This window comes from Ictalurus punctatus, chromosome 13 (genome assembly GCF_001660625.3).
Source record: "Ictalurus punctatus breed USDA103 chromosome 13, Coco_2.0, whole genome shotgun sequence".
Lineage (NCBI taxonomy): Eukaryota > Metazoa > Chordata > Actinopteri > Siluriformes > Ictaluridae > Ictalurus > Ictalurus punctatus.
Window position 1 is genome coordinate 25,283,929 of NC_030428.2, and position 13,473 is coordinate 25,297,401.

Consider the following 13,473-nt stretch of genomic DNA (forward strand, 5'->3'; position numbering starts at 1 on the left):
ATGAGAAGCAGAGCTTCAAAGGATAATGGTTAGGTAAGTGAAAATAAGCACTAGTGAAAATGAAAGAGAGAGGCTGAATGAGAGAGAGAGAGAGAGAGAGAGAGAGAGAGAGAGAGAGAGAGAGAGAGAGAGAGAGAGAGAGAGAGAGAGAGAGAGAGAGAGAGAGAGAGAGTGTCTGCCAGACAGTGTGGTGAGTTTGGCCGAGCTTCTGTTCCTCCTAAGCAGCTGATTTCCCTTTCAGCGCAAGCCTCAGGGCTGACTCTCACTCGCTCTGTGTGTTTGTGTGTGTGTGTCAGATTTGAGTCTCTCTCTCACTGACCCAGTTCAACTGAGGACAGATTCTCAAAGAATCAGACACCACGCAGCATCCATAGCCAAGAAGCAGACGTACTGACTGAAGCACACTGTAATGACATACACAGTGATTGCACGCTCATAATTCTACTAACTGTTTATAAAATCAAGTTACGTTTTTGCGGATCTGTAGGCTGGTTCCGAGGAGATATCATCAGAGACGTAGTGAGTCCATCACAACAAGAAGAGCGTGAACACATGGAAAATAAAAACAGTGGTGGTTGGAAACATTCGCATGACCATTCTCTTTATCCACTTTAATCTAAAGAAAAACTGCAGCGAATTTTCCAAAGCTAAGTCGAAGCCCGGGAGTGTGTGTGTGTGTGTGTGTGTGTATGTGAGAGAGAGAGAGAGAGAGAAAGAGAGAGAGATAGATGTATTAATTAAATGATAATGAATCTTTATTGATCACACATGCATATGCACAGTGAAATTATTTTCTTCACATACCCCAGCATGTTAGGAAGTTGGGGTCTGAGCGCAGGGTCAGCCGTGTTACAGCGCCCCTGGAGCAGAGAGGGTTAAGGGCCTTTCTCAAGGATCTAAAATGACCGAGCAATTAAAAAAACTACGTAAGAAGCTTGAATAAAATCAGTAGTTAAATATTTAATGTTTAAGTACCCATTTTATATGTTATACATCAAACCACTGTATGATGCAACCAAGACCAGAATACAAGTCAGGGCTGCAGATCTTTTCATCCTCTTTATTTTTGACTGTTGCTTATTCAGGCCGTTTTGCTTTGTCTGCTTTGGCGAAATGAATCTCAAAGAACATACAAGAGATTTTTTCATGCTCAGTACAGGGTTACATAACAGTGAAGCAGTGCCCATCTTTTACTGTAAGTGCACTGCCTTCTCTCGCTTTTTGTCTCTTTCCATTGGCACAGGTATGAGAGAGCACGATCAGTCTGTTTGCGTTGTGATTAAAGACCTGCGAGGCTGTACTCCCCGAGAAGAGCCGCAAATCCATCATTTTATTAGAGTAAAACTCTCAATGCTCAGCAATGCTCAGTTGCTTAGCAGGCTCACTGTTGTGTAAAATATTTGTCATTTTAGGAAGCTGCATAGCCATGATTAATGTTGTCCCAAAAGGACCCATGTTACACCCCTCTCCATCTCCCTCCACTGACTTCCTGTAGCCGCCCGGATCAAATTCAAGGCTTTGATGCTCACGTACAAGACCTTGTCTGGATCAGCACCCCCGTACCTCAATACTCTCCTGAAGGCTTACGTTCCCTCACGCAATCTGCGATCGGTTAACGACTGACGCTTAGTAGTGCCTACTCAGCGTCGCTCAAGGTCCCTTTCCAGAACCTTCACACTAACTGTCCCTCAGTGGTGCAATGAACTTCCGACCTCAATCTGGACCACAGAATCTCTCACCATCTTCAAAAAACAGCTAAAGACACACCTTTTCCGTGAACACTTAACTAACCCCTAAAACGCCGACCCCACATTATCCTAAAAAAAAAACTTACTCTGGCTCTTACACCTCGACTCTGCGCACTTTGCTTTTCTAGAACTCAGTTAAAAGATCTTGTATGGTAGCACTACTTGTATTGTTTATATATTGCTTGATATATCGCTCTGCTTGTATTTCTTCATTTTGCAAGTCGCTTTGGATAAAAGCGTCCGCTAAATGAATAAATGTAAAATGTAAATGTAATGTTGGAGATGCATCACTATGAGATAGAAAGAAAGCTACAAACAGGTTTATTCCCTTAAAAATAGTGCAGTAGTTAGATGAGAATGCTGAATCAGTACTTTGTCTCACACAATGCATACCTCACTGCTAAAATTTGCTGATCAGCTTTTTTTTCTTTCTTTTCTTTCTTTCTTTCTTTCTTTTTTTTTTCTTTTTCTTTTTAATGTTTGGCCTTTGTGGTTATCCAGTCAGATCTAACTCTGATCAACAAAACTTCTCTGGCCTGCTTATTTTTATCCCTTGAACCAAGGACTGCGTTTTCATCAGTTGGGAATTATTTATTGACTTGTTCTCTTAAACGACATTACATCATCATTCACTAATTTGAGTAAAAGTAATCTGCTCTGATGTATTGAGAGCAGTTATATTATAGGTTGTTCATTAAGAGAAAACATTAACATAACATGTTGTTATGTGAGTATTATCATTTAAATAAAACACAGTATGACAAAAAATTGTAATCTACCCAAGAAGAAATTTGTTCTCAGCTTTAGTGTTTATTTGGCTGTAATCATTAATGGAATTTATGATTTTTAAAAAAAAAAAATTCCAGTAAACTAAGCTCAAACACTGATTAGACAAACCAGCAGTGCTAGTTGGGACATTCAATGATTGCAAATTCTAGGGCAGTGGTTCTCAAAGTGGGGTCCAGGAACCCTCAGGGGTCCATAAAGCATAGTCAGAAGGTCCATGATTTATTTATTTATTTATTACAGTGCTAGAAATCACAAACCACCATTGTCTAAATTGTATATACATTGCCCTCCACTCATATTGGCACCCTTGGTAAATATAAGCAAAGATGTCTGTGAAAAACTGTGTTTATTGTTTAACCTTTTGATCTTTTGTTCATTTAATATCTGTTGATATTTGATGCCATGTATCCTAACAAAATATCCAGTTCCCTTTCAAAGGGAGCTCAACGTTGCGTGAGCTTCACGCTGTGGGAAGCACTCTCACGTGTGACTGGCTTCTGAAGTTTGTGTAACATTATGCCTAATAAAAGGCCAGCCATGATAAGGTGACATGGCAATTAAGCGTGCCGCGTGATATAAAAACGGCACCTGTTTATAGTATTTAAACCCCTTGTGTGTCTTTGTTTGGGGTGAAGTATTGAGCTTCAGTGTTTGCCAGTTGAGCCATACTGAGCATTTGTTCTTTGGGGTGGCTGTGGATCAGGTGGTAGAGAGGGTTGTCCACTAATCGTAAGGTTGGCAGTTCGATTTCCGGCCAACATGTCTCCACATGCCAACGTGTCCTTGGGTAAGAGACTAAACCCCAAGTTGCTCACGATGGCATGCTAGCGCCTTGCATGGTAACTCTGCTGCCATTGGTGTGTGAGTGTGTGTGTGAATGAGAACCAGTATAAATTTCTGTGTAGAAACGCTAAGGTTAAAACATGCTATATAAGTACAGACTGTTTACCATTTGTTCTGTATCCTGTGTTTCATGATTTTTTACCCAGTTTTCGTTCTCGTTTACAATTCTCATCTAAGCCCTGTTTTGCCAATAATTCTTGCACACCTACATTTAACAAAGATTTTTTTTAATATACAAACCTGTGTTGTGTTTGCAATTGGTTTTTTGTGTGTGTGTGTGTGTGTGTATTTTTGTTAATTTTTTTTAATAAAATATCAAAACGTTAAACAATAAAGACAATTTTTCACAGTCTTCTTTGCTCATATTTGACAAGGATGCCAATATTAGTGGAGGGCACTGTATGTGCAATCGAGTTCTTCTTGTTACAAGCTCATTTGATTGGGTTTAATTAAATGGGTTTAAGCCAACCTTTGATAATTGAAAAACAATTAGGCCTGTAAATAATGTCAGGGTTTTATTCACAGCTAAAGGGGTACCTGACTGAAAAAGTTTTAGAAGCCCTGTTGTAAGGTACCTAGAGGAGAGAAAAATGCTAAACTAAGCTAGCCACCTGGCACCAAATCAACACTTCTTAATATCTATGAGAAACGGTATAATAAAAATGTTTCTTCTTTCTTTCTGGTTTCTTGGTTTCTGTAAATCATGGAGCTGTCATGTAAAGAGCTTGGTAATCAACAATAGAATCATGAACAGATTTTGATTTAGAATGATGCACAATGACCTGTCTTTTACCACTTTAATGATTAAGATCTAGATGAATGTCAGGTTTTGGAGACGAAGGCGGATGCAAGTGCATTTAAGATTTCAAATCAAACAAAACTCAATAAACTAAATACATAAAACATGAACTATGAACTATGGGCATAGAGAAATAACATGGACTAGGACACTAGACAACATAACAGCCACATAAGACAAACGCAAGACAATGGGTGCAGTAGAAAACGTGACTTAGAAACATGTAATCATTAACCCCAAACGTGAATCAGGTGCAGACAGTCATGTGACATGATCAGGTGAGGTGCAGTGGCTGATAGGAATCATAGTCTCTAGTCCTTCTCTGATATTTCCTTGACAGAATGGTACTTTAGGGTGTCCAAAGGGGGCATTTAAAGTTTTAAATTGGCCACTTTAGACCACCAGTCTCTGACGTTTTTCATAGAACTTGGAAGGACATACTTCAGTTGTACATTTTATGGAAGGCAACAAAAGAAATTCATTGTCATTGTTATTTACACTATTTTTCCTGTAATATGTTATTTCCTTTAAACATAATCTACTGAGATGATAATCACCATTTTGTTTTATTACATAAGCTAATAGCTTGTTTCCCTTCATAGCCTGCAAAATCCTCTTGCCTTATGAAGATATGACTTAAACTGGACAATACTCAAAAAGGGTAGTAAGAACACTACCAGAGCACTAGTACTGACCATACGACCATAAGTTAAATATAAAGACAAGTCTATTACATTTAAGTGTGATTTAAAGTTTTGGCACCCAACCTTGTAAATGAGCAAGCACATTTCACAATTTAGATCCCTCATGGAGGGAAAACACTCTGTGTTTCGATGTGGACATACAACAATCAGAAGGCTGACAGACTTAAACCCTCAAGTCATATTGGATCATACATTTACTGAGTTTAGGATTTAGCTCATATGCTTTGAATAAATAAATCAATTCAATCAGTCAATCAGTAGCTGTGTTTACATGGACGACAATAATCCACTTTTAACCCGATTTAGACCATACTTTGATTAAGACACTACCACGTAAACAGCCATTTTTACTTACCTTAATCTAATTAAGGTCATACTCGAATTAAGCAATAATCGAATTAAGACAGGTGGAGTACTCCTGTTTTAGTCGCATTATGGACATGTGTTACAGACATGTAAACACCTTAATCACATTATGAACGTCGTGTGAGAGTTTTCACCGCATTTTGCGACAGGACACGTACACACATGGCAGTTCTGAACATTTCACGGCGAACAAGAGAGTTCGGCTGCGTCCTAAACACGCATATTTCACCTACTATAGGCCTGTAGTGGGGAAAAATACATCTATCTCGGCTACTATATAGACGGTAAGTATGCGGTTTGAGACTCAGCCCATGGCTTTATGCAGTTGTCTATCAGCACGTATAGCATGACAAATAATTAACCACACTTAAAGTGTTCGTAAAAAAATAAATAAAAACACCCAAAACTGTATACGATACCATAACGAAGACGAACTGTATGTTGATACGTGAAATTCTGGAGGGACGTCAGACGGCGTGGCACGGTGACGTAATGACGCGGGCTGTTAATCTAATTATGTTCTAAAACATGTCAAACGGGTACATGACAGGAGTATTCTAAAAGCGACTCATGTAAACACCTTAATCGCATTATTATCTTAGTCAGAGTAAGGTCAATAATTAGATTACTGCTGTCCATGTAAATGTAGTCAATGACTGAAATGAGCATATCTAGCTCAGTCAAAGTTATAGCTAGATTATATAGCTATATTACACGTATATTCAGTGATTGGATGCTTCCCACTCAAAGGTTTTCTTATTTGAACTGTTATAAACAGTGACACATTCAAATGTGTACTAGTTCTTCAGTCATTAGGAAAATTACACAAAAGGAAGCCAGTGAAACTTTGATGGTGCAAACAGCACGGCACAGCTGAAACTTCCCACCACGTGTTTAGTGTTGGTTTTCTTCATGTCCTCTGTTCTATAGTCATTGTTTTGGTAGAGGCCTTGTGTGAGCTTCACGGATCATCAGACAGTCCAAACAAGGCAACGCTTAGCGCTGCCACTTGCTTGTGCTCATGTTAATCAGTGTACTCAGGCCATCCTCAGCACAAATGAAAACAAGGTTGTCTTCATGGAAATCATTTTAACAGAGCAGGGGGAAGAAAGTGTGCAAGAAAATGAGAGAGAAGGAAAACGTCCTGTTAAAACAGTCATGCAAATTTCTAATATAATGTATTCCAACAAAAATCCTTTCAAACTACAAGGAGCCCTAAAAGCCTAATTCAGGAATTCAGAGAGTTTGGTCCAAGCCTAGTAAACTTATATTCAGACACTAAAACAAATGGTATTTTTAGTGCAACTGGAAACTGCTCAAACTAAGGGCACTGGATCAATTTAAGTAAACAAAATAAAGGGGGAAAAACAATGTTTGGCATTTATAAAAAATTATTAAAAAAAAAAAAACATAGCGTGACTGAAAGAGGATCAACCATGACACAAGACCCTGACTGAAATGAATAAAAGACTGATTTATAGCTTTATTGACTATACTCTCCTCAACAACAGGTCACATTTCTGAAAAAAAAAAAAAAAGAAAACAAAGGCAAACAACAGTCTGACCACAAAATCAATTTAAAAGCAGAACATATACAGTGCCACTAGACAGTTTGTGAAACCTTTACAATTTCAGTACCTCTTCACAGATTTGACCTGAAATGTAATCAGATCTTCATCGAAGTCCTAATATTAGATAAAGCAAACCCAATTCAACAAATGCGACAAAAACATTATAGTTTATACATTTACTCATTAAGGAAATTAATCTTTGTAGGAAAAATATGTGAACCTCTAGGAGTACGAGTTAATTTAAATGGGGTAATTGAAGTAAGGGTTTTTCAATCAAAGGGTTGGCAATCAAGCGTGAGTTTAGCAGGTCCTCGCATGTTTCAAGAACATAAACTTGGATCTTCACCACCCATGAAGTGTGTAGAACCACTGTCCCAAGCAGTTGTCGTCCAGCAAAAATGACTCTAAGGGTGCAGCAAATGATAGTACAGTCAAACACTGAACAAGAATGGTGTGCATGGCAGGATAGCAAGGAGCGAGCTACTACTCCATGTGTGCTTTATAGCAAAAGCATTATGCTTGGCAAATAACAAACAAACACTGCATTCTAACATAAGAACCTCATCCAAACCGTAAAGCATGGGGGTGTCATTATCATGGTTTTGTATCAGTATCATTATCATTATCTTTGCCGCCTTGAGTCCTAGATGGCTTCCCATTATTGATGCACCAATAAATTGAGGATTGCACCAGCAACTTGTACAGGAGAATGTCAGGGTATCTGTCCATGAACTGAAGCTTAACTGTAAGTGGGTCATGCTGCAAGACAACAACCCTAAGCACGCAAGTAAGTCTAAAAAGACGTTAGAGCAGATCATTAAAAGATCGTTAAAGCAGAAGAAATTTAACATTTTGGCCTGGCCAAGTCAAAGTCCAGACCCAATATACTGAGTACCAGTTACCAGAAACATTTGGTTAAAGTTATTGCTGCTCAAAGGTTACTGAAAGCAAAGGTCCACAGACTATTCTGACAAAGATATATAACATTGAATAATTTTGCTCATTATATAAATGTAAAAACTATAATGATTTGTGTTAATTGTTTAATTGGGTTTCAGGTCAAATTGATGCAGAAATACACATCAATTATATAACGGATTCGCAAACTTTCTAGCAGCACTGTAGTTAGGCGAGTTGAATTGATTTCCCTGTGCTGATGTAAAAATCGACTCATCGTTATTACCCCCATGGTGAGGTATAACAATATAACGTTTTAATATTCCCTCATTACTTGCCCTTGTCACAAGGGGGGGGGGGGGGGGGGTCACAAATGCATTTGAAAAGGAAAATGGCAGGAAGATTGTCGGGTTGGACTCAGCTGGGCTGCAGAAAAATGTTTCTCCTTACAACTGCTCCTTCTGATTAGTATCAACACAGTGCTGACACGTGAATGCTTATAAAACAGAGACACAAGAGCTTATAACCAGCATGGGAGGGCCGAGCAGCCGCAAGTGTACATACACACACTAGCAATATGCGTGCAGTTTTTCTGTGTATTGCTGCTTTTCTTACTACATTTAGTAGAATTCATTTGCTTAGGGCAACAAAACGATTTTGAAGTGGTGTGTTTGTATGTGACTGTAAAAAAAAAAAAAAACTCTCTAGATGCAATTGGCTGTATATTTAGGTGCTTGTCTAAAGAAATACCTTCTACACAAAGTGGAGGGGGAACTTTGATTAAAAATTGAGGCAATAGAGTATGACATAACATTAAAAACAAGCAGATAATTAGGAAATGCAGCTCAGCAATGCAGGTTTAACTTAAAAAAAGACTTTGTGAGGCATGACACAGGTGCACAACATACAAAAAAGGGTGACAGGAACAGAACCCGTACTAATGGTAGTACTGTATCTTCTCCAACACTTGGTGGTATAACAATGTGATCAGAGATGGGAGCCAGGACAGGATTGGAGATAGGGACTAAAGCTGAAACTGGATCAGGGGCTAACATGGCATTAAGTTGAGTGAGTTAGGGCCAAGGAACTGAGTTAAGGACAAGATATTGTTCAGGATCTGTCTTGTTGTCTACTGGTCACATATCAGCAGCCTTCTAGGCAACAATTGGAAAAAGTCCCAAGCTAGACACCTACCAACTAATATCACTTCTTTCTCTAGAACAATCTTTTTACAATCAGTTGCCTCTCTTACTTACACATGACCTCCTGGTCCCGAACTAGTCAGGCTTCAAGCTAGGAGACTCCAAAGAAACTGGCTTTGTGGCTGTTACTGAGCAGCTTCATGACACTATATTAGCCAGCCAATCATTGGTCCTGATCTCTCTTGATCACTCAGCATGCTTTGACATGGTCAATAACAATAATCTCCTGTCCAATCTCATGTGTCTTGTTAGCATACAACCAAAGTGTCATGGAGGGGATATAAGTCTGCTCCATGCAGACTTTCCATTGCAGTCTTACAAGATAAAGTTCTTGGTCCCCTGTCTATCTCCCCCTTTTCTACAAGTCTCTATTTACCCTCTACAACATCTTACCTTATTTTCCTCCCTTATACTTATGCTTCTGCTTGGATTCTGGCTTGTCTAACAGATATATCATCATGGATGGCAGATCATTACCTGAAATTAAACCCTAGCAAGACTGAGCTGCTACATTTGCCTGCAGATACACATCCCACAACAAGATCTTGCCATCTCCCTGGAGAACTCTATGATACAACAGACAGTTAAACGGATTTGGTATAGCTCTGGACAGCTGTCATTTTCTGCTCATGTTTATAACCTGGCTCGGTCATGTAGGTTTCCCTTCCACAACATCAGGAGGATCTGGCTTTTTCACTTGACAGAGGCTACTCAGGTGTTTGTTCTTTGTCAACTCAAGCTGACTGCCTCCTTGGTTTCAAGTTATTGCACAACACCCCATTTCTACAATTCCTCCGCTTGCTTCCTGTAGCTGCCCTCACCAGATTTAAAACACTATTTGCCTACAAAGCCACAAATGAACCAGCCCCACACTTCCCTGAAGACACTTATCAAACCCCACTCTGCAGCACTAGTACCTTGAGCCTGACCTGCACTGCCACAAGACACATGGAAGAAATGCATTAAGGATTTTCTCTTAACTGGCAGCCAGGTGGTGCAATGAACTCCCCCTTGCTCTCCAAACAGTCCCTGACTGTCTCCAAACAATAATTTGCAAACCTGCCTCTTCAATAATTATTTAAACACTTAATCAAGCACTAAATCAACACAGAAACAAATGCTCTGTACTTGCACTTTGTTTACTGCTGGACTAACTTTGATACTAGCTCCTCTGTTAATGGATTTTAACTTTATGGTATTCTTGGATTTGGAGCTTTAGAGTTGGCCGATGCATTGTCATGGACTTCTCTGGTCTGAATTCAGTCTCAGCAGAATGTATTTCTCTAACCTGTAATGTTCAGAGGCTGGAAATACCATAGCATAGCAGGACTGGATAACAAAGATTTAGACAAGGGTTATGAAATCTTTAGATGAGAGGAGCACCAAATAAGGACACAGTATAGATGGCTGCCTAGGGAAACAGGAAAAAACAAATGCAGTGTGACATAAGAGAGTTCAGAAACCACACAAAACATAGAAGCTGACATGGAGGGAGTTTTTGGAAGTCCATTTAACGGGTCAGGAAATTGAAAAACAGAAGCTGATTAAAGACTCACTCACAAACTTACCATGTGAGAAAATGACTGCAAAACTCTAAGACATTATGAGGATTAGACCTGGAGAGAAACCAGAGTCAAAAGGGAACCAACCCTCTTCTGGTCAACATCTGATTGTAGGATTTTGATATTATGGTAGGTTATGCAGAGAAACGTTAAATATTACTAGAGATGGTGAAAAGATACATATGGTCCCATATGGAAATATTATAAATAGGAGTCTTGCAATGAGAAAAGGACAGATTATAATTATGTCAGCAACTCTTGGGAAGTCCAGGTGAGATGCAGAAAGAATTGGCGTGCAGCTTCTTTGGAATTTGAGCTGGAAACAGCAACAGTTATTCAAACTGCTCAGGCTAGAGGAGAAAACATCTTACTGACAGCTTGAACAATGGTGGAAGTGAGAAAGGACAGGACAGCAAGTCTATCTTGCTACGTCTACTAAGCGTCACTACGTTCATGTTTAGCAAAATCTTCTATATTACAAGGGAGCCAGAAGCAACAGAATGTAAACATAGTCTTTTTGTTTAGTAGTTTTTTTGTTTGTTTGTTTTTCACCCCAAATGCCATGATCATAGTCCATAGCATGGGTCAAAGAACAGGCAAAGGCAGCTCAGAACTGGATCACTAACAGGTGCAATACTTCACAAGGACAAAGAATAAACAAAATGATATACAGTATATGTTACTGGTGAAACCAGACAAGTGTGTGTCAAATTTAGAAAAAGGTTCAAACAATGACCATGAGTTCCTGCTGCGGCAGAACCGGAACAGGAACTGTGAAAACCAGGTCCTTAACAGGAGGGTTTCGTGACACCCACATGCACAAAGCTATTTAAAGTCTGACCAAAATCATTAGCCTACTTGAACTGCTATCATTAACTTTTTTTTGTAGGTGCTCTTTGGGAGTCCAGGGCATAAATAAACCTGTTTCAAGCCTTTCTTCTCTTAATGGTTTACATGTGAGAACTGCTAATGACCTTCCTTTAAGCAGAGCCCATGCAGTCAGTGAATATACAGTAGGCAGGGTGGCCGGCAAGGGCCCTGCACAGACAAGCTTGTCTTCTTGACAGTTTGTTTGTTTGTGTGTTTGTTTGAAAGAAACTTAAAGGAGGGATTATTTTTTGAACAATTAGATGCAAAATACCCGGAACCTGTTAAAACACCCACCCATGCACGCACACACAGTCATCATTTCAAAATGCTATCACCATCTTACTGTAATAATAATAATAATAATAATAATAATAATAATAATAATAATAATGTATTTTAAACATGGTTATTAATGCTGAAAATGCAAAAATAAAAAGCTATAATCAATGCCACAGAAGACGAGTAACCCATCTGAATGTGAACACACACTACCAGCCACACAGAAGTTATGAAGAGATCATATATGTTACCATCATAGGCAGAGATGTAAAAGTGAAGGAGCAGTGTATGGCACTTGCTGAACATAGGCTCAGGTAATTGCCATAAATGACTGCCCTAAGTGAAGCGCAGTAAGAAGAGTGAGAGGTTTGGTACACAGGCCACATACAGTGCCTTGGTATTTTTCCTGTTTTGTTGCATTACAACCTGATTTATTTATTTTATTTTATTTTTTTTAATGGACCTAACAAAACAATTAAAATTGTTTAAGTGGAATGAACAAAAATTCCTTGTTTAAAAATAAATAAATAAATTAAAACTGTAAAGTTGTGAGTGCATATGTATTCTCCCCCTTTGCTAAATAAGATCTGGTCCCACCAATTAACTTCAGTAGCCGCATAATTAGCTCCAAGTGTCACATGATCTGTCACATGATATCAGTATAACTACACCTGTTGTCAAAGGACCCAGAGTCTACAACATCACTAAGCAAGCAACATGAAGACCAAGGAGCTCTCCAAACAGGTCAGAGTCACAATTGTGGAGAAGTGTAGATCAGAGTTGGGTTAGAAAAACATATCTGAAGATATAAAAACTTTGAACATTATGCAACAAAATGGAAAGAATATGGCACAAGTATAAACCTGACAAGAGACGGCCGCCCACCAAAACTCACAGACCAAGCAAGGAGGGCGTTAATCAGAGATTCAACAAAGACACCAAAGAAAACACTGAAGGAGCTGCAAAGATCCACAGTGGAGATGGAAGTATCTGTCCAAAAGACCACTTTAAGCTGTACACTTCACAGAGCAGGACTTTAAGGAAGAGTGGCCAGAAAAAAGTACCGTTGCTTAAAGAAAAACACATTTGAACACATCAGAGAACACATTTGGAGTTCACCAAACAGCAAACAACAAGGCAGACTCCCCAAACACATAGAAGAAAATTTATTAGTCAGATGAGACTAAATTTGAAATATTTGGCCATCATGGGAAACGCTATGTTTGGTGTAAACCAAACACTTACCACCACCCCGAAAACACCATTCCCGCAGTGAAGCATGATGGTGGTAGTGTCATGCTGTGGCGATGCTTTTCATCTGAAAAGACTGGAAAACTGGTCAGGATGGAAGGAAAGATGGATGGCACTTAAATACAGGCCAATTCTTGAGGAAAACCTGTTTCAGTCTGCCAGATATTTGAGACGGGGCCAGAGGTTCACCTTCCAGCAGAACAATGACCCTAAAAATGCTGCTAAAGCTACACTGTGGTAAACATTTAAATGTCTTGGAAAGGCCTAGTCAAAATCCAGACCTCAATCCAATTGAGAATCTGTGGCATGACTTGAAGACTGCTGTACACCAACACAACCCATCCAACTTGAAGAAGCTGGAGCAGTTTTGCACCAAACAAGAAGAAACAATTGCAAGAAACAATTCAACACCTAATCCATGATATTTGTATAGATTATTAAACTTTATGCTATGGATCCAAATTTGCACATTTGAAAAAAATATATCCATTCAACAGTTTTTTATGCTTGTTCCATATATCCTTATGTGTACTAACATGCAAAGGAATTTTCAGTTCTCTCAGGTGATAGAGGCCCAGTGGCCACAGACATG